The 19,807-nt window shown below is 35.2% G+C and overlaps 1 long non-coding RNA gene across 1 annotated transcript; it reads left to right on the top strand.

Annotated features, from left to right (window-relative positions):
• Positions 1-2,150: 2,150 nt before the first annotated feature.
• On the top strand, positions 2,151-12,146 carry LOC144255838 (uncharacterized). Its single transcript, XR_013343962.1, has 3 exons — positions 2,151-2,238; positions 10,640-10,724; positions 12,102-12,146. It is a non-coding gene; the product is annotated as an uncharacterized LOC144255838 (long non-coding RNA).
• The last annotated feature ends 7,661 nt before the right edge of the window (positions 12,147-19,807 follow it).

The raw sequence follows: 19,807 nt of genomic DNA, 5'->3' as shown, positions 1-19,807 counted from the left end.
GATGCAGTATCATCAAGGATACCATAATCCACTCTAGGCATCAGATTCACTTGAAGGACATGGGCAAGAAAACAGCCTGCTTATGGAATATGTATTCCTCTTGGTGGGATTCCTACTCACAGTAGTCTTTGCAGTAGTCCATCGTGCCATTGGGAGCTTAAGTTCTTTTCCTTCACAAGGAGACTCATATCTGGTGGGCACAAGAGCCATCCTGGCTTAAAGCGCCATACTATCCAGGTGTCTCCTTCTCTTGCTGGAGTCTGTGCAAAGGACATAGGTTATAAAAGTCATTGTACTCAGGAAAGATCAGTACTCTGGACTTGAGTATTTATAATTCTTCCCAGGCTAGATGTAACTCATCTAGGCTAGATGTAACATTTCAAGTTAATGCTACCTCATAGTGCATTGGCACTCCTTCTTATCAGGTTTCTAGGGGAGCAAAGCTAGAAAGTTACAAGAAAATCAGCTTTCAGTAGAAGGCAAAAGAGTATTGTTAGCTCTCTGTTTATACCTTGGTTTTGTAAACAGCTATCATTAAAAATAATAAGATATTATATATAGTAATACAAAATTTTGTAGAAAATATTTGGAATAATTTTTTAATTTTTCTTTAAAAATTTAAAAAATTAAGTTTAAAGTTTAAATTTAAAAAGGTAAATTCTTTTAAAATGTCCTTAATAAACATTTAAAAAATGCTTATTGCCAAAAGTCAAACAGTTGTTTATAAAGGAAAACGTAGAGCTGGAGATGGAACTCAATGGCAGAACACTTGCATAGCATGTATAAGGCCTTGGGTTCCATCTCCATGAAAAGAAATAGAAAAAGAAAAAAGTAGAAGTTTATGCCCTCAATCTTGTCCCCTGCCCTTGCCACTTATGTGACTGAAGGGTAATCCTTAACAATTTGGCTTAAGAATTGTTGTATGAGTAAATCTACCTGTATATACATACACATTCATAGTTTAAGTTAGTGTGTCAGAAGGTGACACATTCTAAAAAGAAAACGAGGCATGGAAGGGTGTTGAAATTTTAAATTGACTGGTAAAGGAGGGCCTCTCTGAGAAGATGGTACTTGAAAAAGATGAACAAAGAAGAAGTTAAGGGAAAAGCTGTGTGAAGGAACAGTATTTCAGGCAGAAGCAACAGTAAGTACAAAATGTCTTAATGTGGGAGGGTACCTGACATTTTTAAGGAATAGCAAGGAGTCTGTACACTGAAACAGTATCTGAGGGGGAGAGTATTAGGATGTGAGCTGAGCAGTAGGAAGGAGTCAGAGAGCAGGTCCCAGAGGGCTTTGGAGGTCACTGGAATTCTACTGTCAGTGAGTAGGGGGATGTTGGAGGATTTTGAGAGGTAGTCTAATGATCTGAAGCACATTTAAAAAAAAATTCCTTCAGCCACAATATTGACTACTTGCAGGGTACAAGATGAAGCAAGGAGACTAGAAAAGAAGCTTGTGTAATATTTGTAGTGAGAGATTAGGATGATCATACAACCTACCCTTAGCAATATGTTTTGGATCGCCTTCTGTATCTGTTCAAATAGCTGTAAGTCATTCCTTTTAGTAGATACATAGTAATTTGGATTTACCAAAATTTATTCAATTCTTACCCCTTTGGATGTTTATTTAGCTGGTCTCTAGTCCCCCCCCACGGCTCCCCCACTCCTTGTATACACATCTTGGGATATTTCTGATCCAGAGATTTGAACATTTTACATTTTGAAAAAATGATCTGTTTTCCAACAAAAGATTCATTCCACCATTAGAAAATGCCCTTGTTGGGCTGGGGCTGCAGCTCAGTGGCAGAGAGCTTGCCTAGCATGTATGAGGCATTGGGTTTGATCCTTAGCACCAAATAAAAATAAACAAATAAAGGCATTCTGTCCATCTGCAGCTACAAAAAAGAAAGAAAGCGAGAAAGAAGAAAGAAGGAAGGAAAAAAAGAAGAAAAATGCCCTTGTTTCCATGCCATAGTTTTTGTAATCACATTTTTCCAGAGGTCAAGTTGAAAAGATACTGTCTAAATGATGATTTCAATAACTATAAAACAAATTTTATATAACTTAAAATTTATTTTTAATAGTAGTAACAATGTTAATGAGGTTATATATTGTGTTGATTAGATTCTCAAAGTTTTTCTGGCATCATTAACTTGGATAAGCCTGTGATTTGCTCTTTGGCTGCCATCATAAGATATCTCAAAGAATTTAACTTGGAAAAAATGCTCTCTACACCTGAGTAAGTACTTTCTCAAAAGTCAAATAAAAGAAAGAAAGAAAGTAGGGATCATATTAAAGACATTTTATAAATAGAATTTGGTAAATATACTCAAGAATTTTACCTGCTACTGACAGAATATCCTACTAGAGTACAAGGATGAACTGTTTGGTATTGTTGTTGAAGAATAATAACAAATATTAATAAAAATACTGTTAGGCTGGGTGTGGTGTGGCACTCCTATAATCCTAGCTACTTGGGAGGTTGAGGCAGGAGGATCATAAGTTCAAGATCAGCCTGGGCAATTTAGTGAGATCCTTTCTCAAAATTAAAAGAGCTGGAGATGTAGCTCAGAGTTAGGGCCAAGCATGCACAAGGGTTCAATGCTAGCACCTTTTCCCCTACACACATGCAAAAATATTGATAGAATTCTGTCATTATATTCATGATAGCTATTTGATATATTTTTACCTATAAAACTGTGTTAATTCAGTTTATGCTAACTATATTAAGAAAATATTAAAAAGCACTCATAAAAATCACCACTCTTCTAATTCTTGGTTTCAGTTCTTATTTTATAGACCATAAAGTTGAAGATAAAAGAGTCAACTACTAACACAGACAGTGTTTTACAAGAGCAGTTAGCTTTGTAAGTTTCAGAAATTCCAAAGCTGACAATTGACGTTTTGGACAAATACTAGCTTAATCAGAGGTTATGGGGAGAGTGGAAAAAAAGGCAGGTACCCTTGGAATATCATGATGTCTTTGCTGTGTGTTTTCCTGAGTGGTGTTTAATATCAGATTATCACTTATCTGGAAAAGTTTTGTCCTATTTACAAACAAAAATGGCCACCAATAGGAAATTTGATTTATTGTGTCACATTTGCGAAATGTAATTTTACACAGCAATGAAAATGATTGAACCACATGATCAATATTAAAATTTTCATTAGCAGTATACTGAGCCAAAATCAAGTTGCTGAAGCACACAGCCCATACATTATATAAAATTAGAAACATCTAAAACAAAACACAGACATATTTAGGGAAGGTATAAAGACATGTATGGACGTGAACAACAAATTGAGAAGAGTGGTTTCCTACAGTGAGAAGGAAGGAAAATGACAATGGTTAGCAGGAGAAATGCATAGTGGAGTTCTTATGAATTTGTTTTTAACCTAAGTGTTCTATTAACCTATACACATTTTAATGTGACTAAAATATTTTATTAAAAAAGTAGCAGCCTTATATTTTATGTCATTAGATTCAACTTTGAGCTTTAAAAACATTTAAAAAAATCCATCTGTATGGCTGATTGTGTTGGATCCTTAAAGAATAGGTGATAAGCCACCTACCATTTGATTTGTTCTTGGTAGAAAGCCTCTAAGTAAGTCAAGTCAAATTAGTGACCTAGCTTGCCTGTTACGATTTGCGTTTCTGTCCCTACATCACCAAACAAAAATGTATTACCACTGGAATAAAGAAACCAACTTTGTTATTTTTAAGTTAAGCTCTGATGTGTTTAGAAGTAGTTGAATTGGGGCCTGAAAGATTGTATCGTCTTATATTTAAAAAGTAAAGATATCACTAAATATTAATAAAATCTAATATGTCTGTGTGTACTGAAATTTATAAAGCTTATTTTTAAATGACCTGAAGGCAAATCTCTTGATTAAATTGGGTGAAACTGAAGTTCTCTCCACACATGTTTGTTGGTGGTGTTTGTTGTAGGATGATCAGGTAACTGGCTCTGCTGGTGGCTATATGTCTACCTGCTGGATAATTCCATAAGCCAGAGTCAAAAAAGACATGAAATGCTCCAGAATAAAAGATCCCCACTTTGTGTATATTTCCAGAACCTCCTAGGTAATCAGTAAGTGTAGAATTAATGAAAAAAGGAAGGAATTCCTTATCCTGGAGGGTAGACTTGATTGGAAATTTAAAATGTCATTGGAATTAGAATTCAAGATTAAAATGAATGAAGATGGTAACCAAACTGGTACTGTTGTTTTGTTTAAAGGTGATTACGTTTTATAGGTGACATGTAATTTTACTCTGAAGATAATTCCAAAAATGTAATTCAGCAATACTTATATTTTGGAAAAAGAAGAAATTCTTACAGTGATTACTTTGGGAAAGTAAATATTCTCCTTGTGTGTGAAATTCAGTTGTATTACTTTATAATCACATATTATGCTGCTGAACTTTTCAACTTTTGGTTCAATAGCAGTGTTATTAGGGGAAAAATAAATGTAACTTGAATTTCTTTTTTTGGTAAATGCTTTCATGAAAATTGCAGCATATATCATGAAAATCTTAATATGCATTTATTTAAAGATCTTGTGCCTTTACAGTGGAATTTAAGGTAGTTTGAGAAAATGCACCATGTCAGGAATTGTTCCTGAGAATAGGTAAAGTGAGGGTTTATTTAAAAAGACAAATTTTGAGGTTTAAAAATTGTTTTGAGATTTTAGGTAGGTTTGTTCTAGAGCAAAATAGTATAATAGAATAAATAACATATGAGGAATATTAGTTATTGCTACAGTTTGGATGTTGAATGTCCCCCAAAGGTTCATGTGTTAAAGGCTTGGTCCCTTGCCCATGGTGCTGTTGGGAGATGGTAGGACCTTTCAGATGTGGGAGGAAGTTCATCAGGGTATGCCCTTGAAGGGAATACTGGGCATACCCTTGGCCTCTCCCTCTCTGTCTCTTTGCTTCTGGGACCCTGTGCAGTGAGTAGCTTCCTCTGCCATGTATTCCTTGCCATGATGTTCTCACCCAAAGGCAATGAATCCAAGTGACCATAGACTGAAACCCCTTAAACTATGAGCCAAAATAAAACTTTCTTCCTTATAACTTTATTATGTTTTTTTCATAGTAATAGAAGGCTGATGTAGTTATTGTGACAGTACTAATCTGATTCCTAAACTTATGAAATTCAAAGGAATTGGCTTATTTCTTGTTGGAAATGATTTTTTTTGTCATTTTGGATGACTTTTATTAAGATTGGTTTAGTCAGAACTTCAAGGAGGCTCTGGAAATTTTTAGGAAAGAATAAGAAAATCCATCCAAGATGAACTGTCAAACTCTTTTATTAGAAAACTTCTTATGATCACAGAATAATATATGGTGAATACTTTCATTAGTGAAAGTAGATTTAATATATAAGCTACTTTAATGACATCTAATGGATATAGTCCAGTGATGCTGTTAATCATCCTAAAATAATAAGACCTGCCACTATAAAAGAGGATTATTTTGCCTTAAATATCACTCAAAACTCAAAGACAACACAAGTAAAGAAACTATAGACCAACATTTCTTAAGAATAAAGCACAAAAACCTTCATCAAAATACATGCAAATAGAATTCAGTGATATATATAAAGGATTTAGGAATATAAATTTGGTTTACAAATCCCAAACCCAATTCTTGTAATATGCTTTGTCAGTGGAATAAAAGACAAAACCTATACAGTCATTTCAATAGTGAGGAGAAGCTTTTGGCAAAATGCCAAAAATATTTTTCATATTAAAAAACCTGAAACCAAAGGAATTTCCTTGACCTGAAAAAACATATTTATAAAACCCTCATAGCTAACATTATACTTATTGATGAAATTATGAATGCTTTTCCTCTAAGATTAGGAACATGATGAGGATGTCTTTCTTACCACTTCTGATCAGCATTTTACTGGATATTCTGTCTTGGAGTACCAGGCAAGAAATGAAGTAAAAGGTATCCAGATTGGGAAAGGAGAAGTAAACATGAACTTGTATGTAAAAAGTCCTAAAGATTCCATACAACCATTAGAGATATATAACATATGAATTCACTGCAGGATGTGAAATAAATAGTAAAACTAAACTGTATTTTTACATACTTGTAAGTAAGAATACAAAAATAAAAATTAAGATTCATTTACAATAGCCTAGAAAAGAATTAAGATGAATTTAATAAAAGAAGTACAAAACCTATATTCTGAAAAATATAAGACATTGTTCCAAGAAGTTAAAAGAAAAACTAAATAAATGGAAAGGAATCCCAAGTTCATGGGTGAGAAGACTTAATATTGTTAGATCAATTTGGGGAATATTATATCTTATCAATTCACTGCAGTCTATGAAATTCCATCTGGTTTCTTTGCAGAAATTGATAATCCCATCTCAAAATTCATATGAAAATTTAAGTACTCAGAATAATTCTAACAGTTTTGAAAGAACAGAGGTAGAGGACCCAAACTCTTATTTCAAAACTTACTACAAAGGAGAATTGTGAGTCCAGAAATAAGGCTATGCACTTGTAGTCAATTGATTACTGGCAAGGGTGTTAAGATAATTCAGTGGGAAAAGAATATCACCCTCTGCATCTTGTGTGACCTCACCAGTACAGGACTCTTGGAAGCTTGTACCCATTTGCCTCCTTACTTTGCCTCATGTACTTTGTCCCTTGTCTGAATTTGCTTGGTGCTCTTCACATTAATAAATAATAGCTATTAGTACAATTTTATGTTGAGTTGTGTATCTTCACAGCAAATCATTGAGCCTGGCAGGGTTCTTGGGGACTGAACATATACCTTACTTATTTCCCTCTCTAATGTATTTATTGTCAGCATTTAGGAATAGTGTCATTCATTTAATTAGAAGTGCAAATACTGTAAGACTGTAGTTTTGTGATATAATGCAGTGTATAACTTGTCAACTGCCCAAAAGACAAATGATGAACTTATGAGCTCTGAAAACCATATAGAGAACTATCTTCTGCTGTAGATTCCATATGTGACGAGGTGGATTTTTTTGGTCTTTATTTCTATTTTTATATGATATTTAAATGATGGATCTTTCAGATAAGGTCTGCTCCTTTACTACCTTTGTCAAAATTAGAAAGATTAGCTTTTGGAGGTTTTGTTTGTTGTATGTTTTCCCAAAAAAGTAGATTAAGAGTGATTGAGAATCTTTAATTTCCCTGGTAAGCTTTTGGCAAGGACATTTTCCTCCCATGTACAATTTGAGAAAGAAAAGCATCTGGGGTTGGGGTTGTGGTTCAGCAGTAGAGCACTTGCCTAGTGCGTGCGGGACGCTGGGTTTGGTCCTTAGCACCACATAAAAATAAACAAAATAAAGGTATTGTGTCCAACTACAACTAAAAAAAATATTAAAAAAAGAAAAGCATCCTTTGTGTTTTTGGTGTCTGAAATACTAATGAAGTATTTTCCCATGTTACTTATAAGATTTCTTTTCAGATTTACACAGTGTGGATTTCATTCAGGCATTATTTATAAGGTTCATTTCACGGCACCTAAAATTTGGCTTCTTCCACAATTATAAATATTTTAGAATTGATTGAATAATTTAGGTCATTGATCATATACTGTTGAATACCTGACAGTGCTGGCACATTGTTCAAAAATATATAGAATTTCTCATGGAAATCAGAACTGACAGAAGGAAATTTCTATTGTATTTGGAGGGAAGATCCAAGTCCAAAATATTATCGATTAAATATATTGAAGCTCCAAAAGCATGGTTATTCTTTGTAGCTGCTTGATAATTACTGTTCCACAGGAATCAGTATTAAGTTAATTTCAGATCAACCAGTGGTTGATTTCTTTTCTTAAAATCAGCACAGATGTCAGTTTAAGGAAATAGTTTCTCACTGCATCTAATTTGAAATGTGAGTACTTGTTCAGTTAGGACAAAAACAAAATGAATGACAACAAAGCAACCCAAGGCCAACTAGCCAGATAAAACCTTGATTGATATAACACATTAATATTGTTAATGAAAAGAAACTGTCTTTGTAAAGATCTAGAATTATGAGCTAACCTAAGCCAATTTGATTTGGTCATAGTTACTGATTTCTTTTTGATACTGTAGCTATTGAAAGTCTTCAGTAATTGTTTGTAGATGAGGGTTCTAAGCTTCTTTCCCCATTCCCTTATACCAGGCATTATGTTGGTCCAAATCAAATTTTGTCACATGTATAGGGACATTTTGGCAAGTGAACACTAAAATAGGCATGTAAAATCTTCTCTGGTTCAGAAAATTCTCTTTTTGATATTCTGGCTGTACCTTGCTTCAGCAGTTCACTTCAGACATACATGACACATAATAGGAGCAGGAGTTCACTTTTAGTTAGTGTCAGTTGAGATTTTGGAAAGAATGGAGGATGTTTTCAGAACCATAAACCTAAAACATCATCCCTAGGGATGGGTTGTTGGGTTTTCTGGTTTATCAAATTCTGTCCATGTGAAGGTGTGGGCAATTAAGTGGTGTTTCAGTTAATGGTTTACATACTGTATGCCATTTATTTCACCAGTGAAGAAAGATTTCTTACACCTCTGAGATAAAGAGAGCTAGCAGAGATGCTGGATTAAGGTTTCTGGGTTAGTTTTTCTTTCATTTTATCTGCTAAGGTCTGAATGTTCATGTCCCTCCCAAAATTCACGTTAGGTTGAAGCCTAATCACCAGTTTAGTAGTATTGAAAAGTAGAACCTTTAGGATGTGATTAGGTCATGTAGTACACTTATAAAAGAGGTTTGAGCAAGTCTGTTTGTCCCCATCACCATATAAAGTGGGCATCTGTGAGGAATAGGCCCTCACCAGACTAACTGTGCCAACTCCCTGGTCATGGACTTCCAGCCTCCAGAACTGTGAGCAACAAATTTCTTTTGTTTATAAATTACTCAGTCTAAAGTGTTTTGTTAATAGCAGCCCCAAATGACTTAGGACACCAAATAAGCATCCTTCTTAAGGTCTGTGTTGGATTAGGGCATTCACATGTTAACTCCTTATCCCCAGGCCATAGTTAGTTGAATTAACTATGGATAAAGGGTTCATATCTGCATACAAGAGTATCTGGTTAGATACCAATTTGGAGTCTAGGCTGTTAGCCCTTCCAGTTTAGATATTTAGCTAGAGATTTGTGTGAACATCTTTCAGCTTCCCTAATTTCACTGCCTAATTGTTTTTGCCTGTAAATTATATTTTATTTTATTTCAGTCATTTTTGAGGGTTTACTGCTCAAAGGGAAGGAAAAAAAAAACAAAACTGGCTTCCCCATAGGAAAGTGGCAGACATTTGCTGGGCATCTATAGTCTGCTAGGTACAAGATGAGTAAGACATAAATAAGTAACCCTTGCCTCCAAGGAACTTAGATTTATTAAGGACGTTAGAAATACAACATAAATTGCTGAAATTCAAAACAAATTAAATTGACTCCTATAAGAGGGAGAGAAAAGCCACACATACCTGCCATCTATCAGTTTTGGAGTTGCTGCTCTTTGAAAATCATTAATAGGTTATCATCCTTTGCAAAGTAGATCAAAGCTGTTGCAGACAAATTACACTGCCAAAGAACAGTGTTCAGTAACTAGGCAACGTTCCTACCATGAAGTAAGTTGTTTCTCTTTTCCAGGGCTTTGGGCCTTGGTTGGGGGAGTCATCTAGAAGAAAAGGGATCTCTCTATGAATACTGTTTCTTTGAGCTTTGATTTTTGGTTATATAGATTCCTAGATGAGGACTCAATTCCATAACTGGCTACGGAAACTGGATTCTTACTTTAGTCTCATTTTCAGCGTGAGAAACGCTGTTAGATTTGACAAGGTAACACTAATGCTTTCCTTATTTAGTTAAATGAACTGCCATTATTTTTCTGCTCCTTAAAAATAAGCCATCAAGTCTGTTAAGTGCTATTGGCAGAAATGTCTGATTGACTGATAAAGGAAATTGAATTGCTGTAATACATTGATTAAGACTTAACATGCATTGGAATTGTACATATATTTATTATGTTGCATTTCCATTCTCAAGCCTATTTAAAATTTATTGAATTTTAAATTTAGTTTTGGGTAGTTATGGGGACATAAGGAGCACTGAGAGTTCTTTAAGCTTAAGGAAATAACTTTTGCTATTCTTTCTGTTTTATATTTATAAACATTGGCAACCTTAATAGGTATTGTTAATTATAGAGTAAATAACATTTGTTGTACCTATCAGATATTGAGTACAGGCTTTTAAAGTGTTTATCAAGATGAGGTCATGCTAAAGAATAAAGAAACAGTTTTAGTATCTTGACATATTTTTCTAGCTAATTGCATAGCTTTTCTTAAAGATACCACCACATGTTTTGCTAGTGATAAAAGACTATATTTAGTTCTATTCCTGGGGAAATGTAAAACAAAAACAAATATTGTTACCATTGCTTTCCTTTCATGTCCTTGCTTTTGATGTTAGATCAGCTGTCCTCTTGGAGCAGACACTGTCCCAGTAAAACTTCATTTTGCTCCTTTTGGTTTGATTTTCTATAAAAATGCTAATTTTTATCATAGTGTTACTGTATTGTTTTTGGTTCCTAAATTAGTTTTTAAGGTTTCGTTATGCACTTTATACGTTGGCTCATTTTATTTCATTCTCTCACAGGAATTTCAAACAGCTGTCAAGGGAAATGGAATTTATGACAATTAATGGAACAACATTAAGGAATCTGGAAATCCTACAGAACCAGGTCAGGTACACACAAAGGCTAGTTGACTCAAAATGGTTTTGAAAGAAACATTTAGAGTAAGGTAGCAGTCTGTTTTTAGGAGTGTAGATGGAAATGAGCAATAGTGTATTCAACTGCCTGCTCTGCTTGTCATCTGATAGTTGATTTCTGTATCCTCATTCTATATAAATATTTCTTTGGGAAGGTATCAGCTTTGAAAATTAATATGAAGTAGATTTTTGTGGCATCTGGTTGAATATATTTTTTCCTACATGCCTTTGACTCTTTGTTGAACTGTTTGCACTGTTCAGTATTATCAGCATATAGAACAAGTCATTGTGATATTCAGCTTGACTATAGGATGCATCATATCTCACATCACCAACTTTCATCATTGTTTATTTGGACTTTGTTGGTGAATTATGAAGATAATGCAGACTTTAAAATTATTATTTTCACTTATTAAATTATCACTGGAAGGTGAGACATTATATTGTAAAATTAGTGTTATAACAAAGTGATAAATAAAAACCAATTCCAAACAAAGTAACAATTTCAAATCATTTGGTTGAGTATTAGAAAATCTGAATCATATGAATCATGGTTTTAAAAACTCTCCAGAAATACATATTACTGTTGCAATAAGTAAATACTGATTTTTATTCTCTTGATATTTGGGTCTGCATAGTATTACCTAGTTTCTTCCTTTTTGCAGTCTGTCCTAGTGTACTCCAGCCAGACTTGTTTTTATTCATTAATAATTTTATCATTGTTACTGAGTTATCTAGGATCTACACATCAGTCCTTGCAGGTCTCATTAGCTCTGCATAATGCCCATGATAGGAAACAAATAGCAGGAATGGAAGGACATTCCTTGGCTGTAGAAGTGCTCCTGTTCCAGTCCTGCAGACACAGCTCCAGCATTCCAAGCTTTCTTTTTTTCCTGCCACATCTTCCCTATTCAAATCCAATCAGTTCTGAAATCCAATTCCTGAGGCAGGAGTCACCTATAATCCCAATACCCTTTAGGATCCTTTCTATTGTCAGGACTTGAGTCATTATAGAAGCAGAAGGTGCTTGCTTTGCCACTTAACTTTGGCCTCCCTTTCCACAGAGCCTTCTGATTAACTAATTTTTAGTTAACCAAAAACTACCCAGATTTTTCTCTTTTCTGTGATAAATATCAGTACTTATCTTGTGCGAATGTGTGTATATATCTATGTGTATATGTTTTCATTCATCAAACATCAAATGAACATTTCTTATGGCCACACATTATTCCAGACATGTATAGATTTAAAATTGGAATAGATGGAATAATTAAGGTACATGAACAACTAATGATTTGGCACAAGTATAATTGTCTAGTTAAAAAAATTGTTTTCTGATCTTTCTTAGACTGATATGAAGACCAAAGGAAGTTTACTTTGGGTTTTAGACCATACGAAAACTTCATTTGGGAGACGGAATTTAAAGAAGTGGGTGACCCAGCCACTTCTTAAGTTAAGGTAAAAGGAATTGTTTTTTGTGTGTTTAATCTGATATTATAAAATTGTGAAATTAAAGGTGTTAAGCCTCCTTAAAAATCCAGGGTTACCATAACTTATGAGAACACAATTTTAAATTGGGGAGAAATTTCTTTTATAACTGGCAATAAATTATATAATAGTTTGAAGATTTTTTTCATGTATCCTCAAGAATGAACCTGCTTGCAGATTGAAAATGGGTATGTTGTCAAGGAACAGTGAGTTATCTAGTTAGTTTGGGTTATCACCGGCAAAAGGAACAGGGGGAGTAGGGCTAGAGGGACTAACTGTGCCTTTTATGGAGGGCTTTGAAGGTGATGGTGAGGAGTTGGTAGCCAGAGCCAGTTAATTCAGTGATTCTGAGCATAGGGGTGACATGGTCAGTGCTTGGCTTATAGGAGGGAACTAAATGACGATGTGGTGATTAAGTTAGCAATTGGTAGAGGGGTGCTGAGGACCTGAGTTAAAGCAATGATGGCTTTTCTGCTGAAATCCAAAGCAGGTGAGACTTTTAGGAAAGTAAGAATTAGTAGACCAGGACTCCTTCAGGGAAGGTACTTGAGTCAGGTGCCTGAAACACAGTGGTTTTCACGTATGTCTGCACATTGGAATTGTGGGAAGCTTCGGATGCCTGTGTCCAACCTCAAAGGTTGTGATTTAACTGGTCTCCATTGTGGCTGGGCAGTTGGAATTTATAAAAGTTCCCCATATGACTCATAAACAGATAAATGTAAGAACTCTAGCCTATGACAGTGCTAACACTTGACAAGAGTCCAGTTTATGCTTACTGAATATATGTTCTTCTTGAGCTCTTTATTATGTATTTAATATTCAGAATCACTCTCTGAGGTAGGTCCTTAAAATGAGGAAACAGATCCAGAGCACTTATTATCTTATTCAGTGTTTCACAGGTGGTAGAGGGAAAGCCCAGATCAAATTCCATCACTGACTCTATAGGCTGAGGGACACTAGCCATTGCCCCACGTGGCTGTACCAAAGCATGGTGTGCTGGTGAGCAGTGTGGCTGTGTAACAGCCCTGTTGGCTGAGTCAACCCCCACTAGGCCTCAGTGTTCTCACCCTTGAAATGGTAAAATTCCTCCTTACTGGATTGCAGTAAGGGATAAAATGAGACAATAATCCTGACCACTATTTTTGAGCTCTTTATCTCATACCAGGCACTCTGCTGGGGGCTTTATGTGTCTTTTAAACCTCACAACAGCCTCACTAAGTAGATGCTATTATTAGCTCCATTTTACTTGAGGATTAGTAAGATAGGGTCACTATCTTCAATAAGGGAGAACAGATGTTGATGGTAATAAGCTCTAAGACACATTGATGATGAAGATTACCAAATCACTTCAGTCACTTTGATTTCCTTTCATGAAGACTTTAAGACATCAGAAATTTACAAGGTAAAGAAGAAACCCTAAAAATGGAATTATCTCCTTTAGTTTAATTTTCTGATGAAATGAAGTGACAATTTTGAGATGAATTCAAGGAGACCATGTTTGTCTGCTCTTTGGGGGCTGAATCTTGTATTCCCTGGGATCCTATTTTCTGAGAAAGGCTGAGAGAAAATATGCCAATAAACACTGATGCTTTCAAGTGTGAAGTTTATGCTGGCCTAATGCTTATATTTGCCAAATTTTTTTTCCCCTAGATCTTGGTTTTAAAACTTTTATCCTCCCAATCCATTAAAATCAACTTTAAGGTCTTGAGGGTATAGCTTGGTGATAGAGCACTTGTCTAGCATGTGCAGGACCCTGTTTTCACTACCCAGCATTGCAAAAACAAAACAAAAATACACATAAAAAATTCCAGTTAAATCTTCATGGCTCTCACAACTTATTTCAAACAGATGCCTAGAAAAAAAAACATCAAGTCTTTAGTCAGTGGCTCAGCTATAGTTTTATTATTGTTCGTTCTCTCTCTCTCTCTCTCTCTCTCTCTCTCTCTCTCTCTCTCTCTCTCTCTCTCTCTTTAACACCAATCTAAGTACAGAGCTGATCCACATCAGTGCTTCCTCTAGGCAAGCATTTTGCCTTTGACACTGACAACAGCCAAATGTTAGTTTAAGGTATGGTTTTCTTCTGGAGTGAAATCATGGAACAAATAATAGGTGACAAGGGAATTGAGCAAGATAAGGCAGATCTCCCAAAGTTCTGCAAGATCCCATTGTTTGTCAGTCATCTGTGAATTCTCTTTAAGTCCTTTAAGATTGTTTATTTTTAGCCTCTTCTAGCTCTCAGGGCTACAACATAGTTCATAAATCTGGGACCAAGCGTTCAAGTTTCAGAAGATTTTCCACCCCACCACCTTTTTATTCTATCAAATGGCTTCTTTGGTACAGAATTTTACTAGTGACTTTTAGAAAGTATAAATGTTTTTTGCTTTATTGACTATTAGACCTACTGAATTTACTGAAATTATTGAGACTAGATTTTATGTTACTGATATTGTATTGGCATTTACAAATAGCCTTTTGTTTTTCTTATGTGTTATGGCTGGTAGTTTTTATGTATTCTGATAATTTTAGGCAAGAAGAGGCTCCAGTGTGGTTTCTTGACTTCTTATAATAAATGTCACATTGGCTAGCTATTAGTCTGTCCTAAGTCCTTTTAAAATTAAATCAATTATATTGAATTCGTTTTTTAACTGGGTTTTTCTGCTTGTTTGAGTTGTGATGGCCTTGTCAGTCTTCTTTTAAATAATAATAATAATTATTATTATTAATTTTTTTTATAGTTGTCGTTGGACAACATGCCTTCATTTTATTTTATGTTGTGGTGAGGATCGAATCCAGTGCCTCACAATGTGCCAGGCAAGCACCCTGCCACGAGCCCCAGCCCCAGCCTTGTCATTCCTTTCTATATATTTGCTGTATGTACTTTACTGGCTTTATCAAAAGCCCAAAATACAAATTATGCCTGTAAATATTGATTTTCAATAAGTCTGTAACCCAGACTCATCTGTGATGTATGGGATGGGTCTTTTAAATAATATTTTAGGTAAAATAATTATTTCCAAAACAGATTGGATTATCTTAGAATGATCAAAGTTCTGGTCATGTGACTCAGTGATAGAGCACTTCCTCTTATGTACAGAGCCTTGGGTTTGATCTCCACTACTGGAAAAACAAAACAAATCAAAAAAGTATTCAAGATCCAGTAGCATAATGCTACATTAAAAATATTAATTAAAAAAATGATATCTCCTTTGCTACCTGCTCCTCCCATGTTGACCTTTTCCAGAGTTCTCTCTTGGGGCCTCTTCTCACTTCTCACTATGTAGGGCCTTGTCTGTGGCTGTGACTTCTCCTGAAACTCATGTGCTGATGACTTTGTCACCCTTTTCTCCAGCACTCCAGACCCACATATCTGTTAGGACATTGGTATCACAGGAAATGTTCAAGTTGACTGTGCAAAACAGATTGCTAACAGAATTTCCCTCAATAAGATAGTTATTTTTTTCTTTCTTTTACTTTTATCTTTTCCTCCCCCCTGCCCCAACTCTCTGACATGCTGGGGATAGAACCCAGAGCCTTGTGCATGCTAAGCAAGCACTTTACCGCTGAGCTATATCACCAGTCCTGAGATATTGATTTCTTAGAAACGTAGCTGTGTGTTTGCATGTACACATGTGTATGTTCATGTGCCACACACATGCGTGCACACTCACACAAAAAACAGTAGACTATTAATCATAAATCAGAATCTGAGAAATCAGCTCCTTCCCTTACAGTTGATGAATTATTTGAACAACAATGAAAGTATTGAATTCCTGTTAAGGAGTAATATTAAATTATTTTGCCTTTTTATAAATTCACTGTTTTATGAAAGGCAGTTCAAATAAAGCCTTTAGTGTTTATTGAGGAAATTAAGCATTTCCATGCCTCTTGTCTTGCCCTTCTCCATTTTCACTCTGTACTCCTCATTCATTTTAAAAATAATTTTTATGGGTGTATGATAATTATATGTGATATCGCACCCCATTTATGACGTGCTCATATTTGCATAATGTAATTTCATCAATTTTATTCCTCAACCCCCCCTTCCCTCCCATCTTCCCTCCCTCTGACTCTTTTTCACTATCCTATTGATCTGTCTTTTTTCCCTTTTTTCTCCTTAGCTTCCACAAGAGAGAAAAAAATGATCCTTAACTGTCTGAGTCTGGCTTTAATAGAGTATATATATGATTATGTTCCTCCTTGCTAATTACAGTTCTTACAACATGCTGGGATATAACTTATTTCAGGAACTTGGCACATTTGATTCTCTTTTTTAAAGTAGAAACTTCTACCCATTTTTTTTTTCTTCCCTAGTTTGCTGGCTGCTTCCTCAGCATCTCCTCTGCTCTCTGTTTATCCTCTGTGTGTCCTCTGAATGTTGGAATTTCCAGACCTGAAACTGAGGAGCTTGGTGACTCTCTCAAGACCCTCAGCTCCTTTGTGAAGTCTGCTTTTCCTTCCTCCCTCTGTGGAAAATGAACTCCTTTAGATTTTTGTTCTCCTTTTTACCCTCTGCCCACAACATGCACACAAACTACATTGGGAACTGAGTCTCAAAGTGCTTTGAATACAGTCGGTAATCAATAATCATGAACAAATGAGTCTATTTGAAAATCTTAGTAGTCCAAAGACCTTATTTTCTCTGTAAGAGAAGACATTTCTCTAAGAAAATTGATTTTAAAAAATTCTTAGAAGAGGCAGTTTTCCTTTATATGATTCTTTTAGTGCTATAAAATTAGTTGATAAAAACTACTTGTTCCTATTTACTGAAATAATTGCTTAGCCAAGTATGAAACATTGTACTTAACACTGCAAGAAATGTGTGGCAGCATCTTGTGTTCTTTCCACATCTGTAGTGGCATTATGGTAGAAGTTACTCAGACAAAGTCACATAACTGAGGAAGGGAGCAGACTGGGTGATAGGAAGGTGCTTTGTTCTGCCTTTAGATGTAGCTGGTTTTAAGTATTATATAAACGGTTCAATTCACAACTCTAAACACATTTGGGTTGAAATTTACTTAGAAACATTTGGGGGCACTGTGATTTTTCTTTTCTTCGGTTTGTTGATACTACTTCTTAATCTCTGCCTTCATGGTCATATGGTGTTCTCCCTATGTGCGTGACTCTTCACATGGCATTCTGTTAATAAGGACACAGTCAGATTAGGGGCCACCTCATTCCAATATGACCTCACCTTAACTCATTACATCTGCTATAACTCTATTTTCAAATAAGGTTCTGGGGTTGCCATTTCAACTTACCTTTTTTGGACGTACACAATTAAACCTACAACAAATCACTTTAAATCTTGTCACCTTTTGGCACAGGTAGATTAAATGTACCCATGTCTTGAATGGGAAGAAGTATTTTGATTGTCATTTAAATATTTTGCACATTTATTCAATTTCTAAAGTGAGTTTGCAAAAACCATTGAATTTTGTAAATTAGGAACATTCTATAATTTTGTGCCTATGGTACAATTATCTGAGAAATCATCTTTTCATCTCATCTCATCTTTGTTAAACATTCTGGACTATAGTTTTTCAGGTAAACACATTTATGTAAAATGTTACATTGATTTTAGGAGTGAGAAAGGAGTGAGGTTCATAACTAAGATTTCAAGAAAGAAAAATAGCCACGATAGATTGGGAGAAGAACTGAGGTGAAAGAGGCAAGATTTGTCATTCTGTGAGCACATCTCTTTTTTGGAGAAGCTCAGAAGGATCAAGGGAGTGGAAAGAAAATGGCAGGGTGGGAAATTAACCTATCACTGTGCTGCATTTTTAAGTCAATATTCAACTATCTTTAGAGCTATCTATTTTTTCTGTTTTATAAATGAGGAAACTGAGACTTAGGTTAATTGTCCAACATTACCCAGCCAGGCACTTAGAGGCCTATTTGAAAGCCTAGTTTTAGAGCTAAAGAAACTTCAGCTTGAGTTCTGATTTCTTCATTTGTATACTTTAGTTTCTTCACCTGTAAAATGGAAATTATGACATGTACTTCATCCAGTTGTGAAAAGCAGATGAGACAATATATATAAAGGATTATTATTGTTCCTAGTATCAATTTTTATAGTCAAGAAAATATGTGTGGTCTTTATAATACTAAAAAAATGGAAGCAGCATATTTATTAATGGAGGAATGGAAAGTAAATTATCTGGCCATATATTGTAATATCATATAACAGTTAAACAAAAAGACCTAAATCTATTCATATCAACATGAATGAACCTAAAACAATTATATAATACATTAATATTATCACTTATTTAAATTTTGTAATACATTGTAATATTCTATTTTGATAAGGGTTTCAGACAAATGATAAAAATATAAAAACAAGAAGTAGAAAGTATGTTAACTGGCATCATGGACATAGGTGGGGTGATACACACTCATGCATCACTTAATGGTGCTGTGTGTTCTGAAAAGTGTGTGGTTAGGCAGATTTGTCATTGTGCAGGCATCATAGAGCCTGTTTACATGGACCTGGATGGTGCTGCCTGACTACACACGTGGGCCATGTGGCTGTCCATTTGGGATAGCTCTGTTACTTCCAGAGCTGTGATGAACAAAACAACATGAGATGAAGACAAGCACAGGAGAAAGTGTTGCTATCAAGAGACAGGGTGTGCACAAGGTCTATGAAGAGGCCATGTACTGATTTATAGTAAACTTTTTTTTAAAAAAATAAGTAGATGGAATACACTCTAAAATAATGATTAGGGTATAATACATACGTAAACCAGTAACATAACTGTTTTCATTATCAAGTATTATATACTGTTCATAGTTGTATGTGCTCTATCTTTTTACCCCTCACAGTGTACTAGGTTTGTTGATACCAGCTTCACCACAAACACATAAGTAATGTGCTACACTATGACATTAGGACAGCTATGGTGTCAATAGGAATTTTTCAGCTACATTGTAATCTTATGGAACCAATATCATATATGCAGTCCATCATTGACTAAAACATTGTAATGTGGTACATGACTATATGATGTTTTACTTTTAAGAAATAATTTTATGTAAAATACATATATATGCACTCTTGGGGGGGTACTGGGGATTGGACCAAGGGACACTTGACCACTGAGCAACATTCCCAGCCCTTTTTCATATTTAATTTAGAGACAGGGTCTTGCTAAATTGTTTTAGGGCCTTGCTAAGTTGCTGAAGATGACTTTGAACTCATGATTCTCCTGCCTCAGCCTCCCGAGCCACTGGGATTACAGGCATGTGCCAACACACGTAGCATAAATTTATTTTATTTACACATTTTTTATGTGGTGCGGAGGATCAAACCCAGTGCCTGGCACATGCTAGACAAGCGCTCTACCACTGAGCCACAATACCAACCCCTATGCACAATTTTTTTTTAAGTGACACTGCTGCTGCACCTTCACTACCATCATAAGTAGGTCCCTTTGTTTATCTATGTGGAAAGCCTATATTGGACCTGAAGGCATTTGATCTCTACCACATTTTGATCTAGAGGATGGGGATACAGTCACAAGATGACCCAGCTACAGGGTTCCTGTGACAGCAGGAAAGAGACTG

The sequence above is a fragment of the Urocitellus parryii genome, chromosome 7 (assembly GCF_045843805.1).
Source record: "Urocitellus parryii isolate mUroPar1 chromosome 7, mUroPar1.hap1, whole genome shotgun sequence".
Lineage (NCBI taxonomy): Eukaryota > Metazoa > Chordata > Mammalia > Rodentia > Sciuridae > Urocitellus > Urocitellus parryii.
This window is presented reverse-complemented; position numbering and strand designations above follow the sequence as displayed.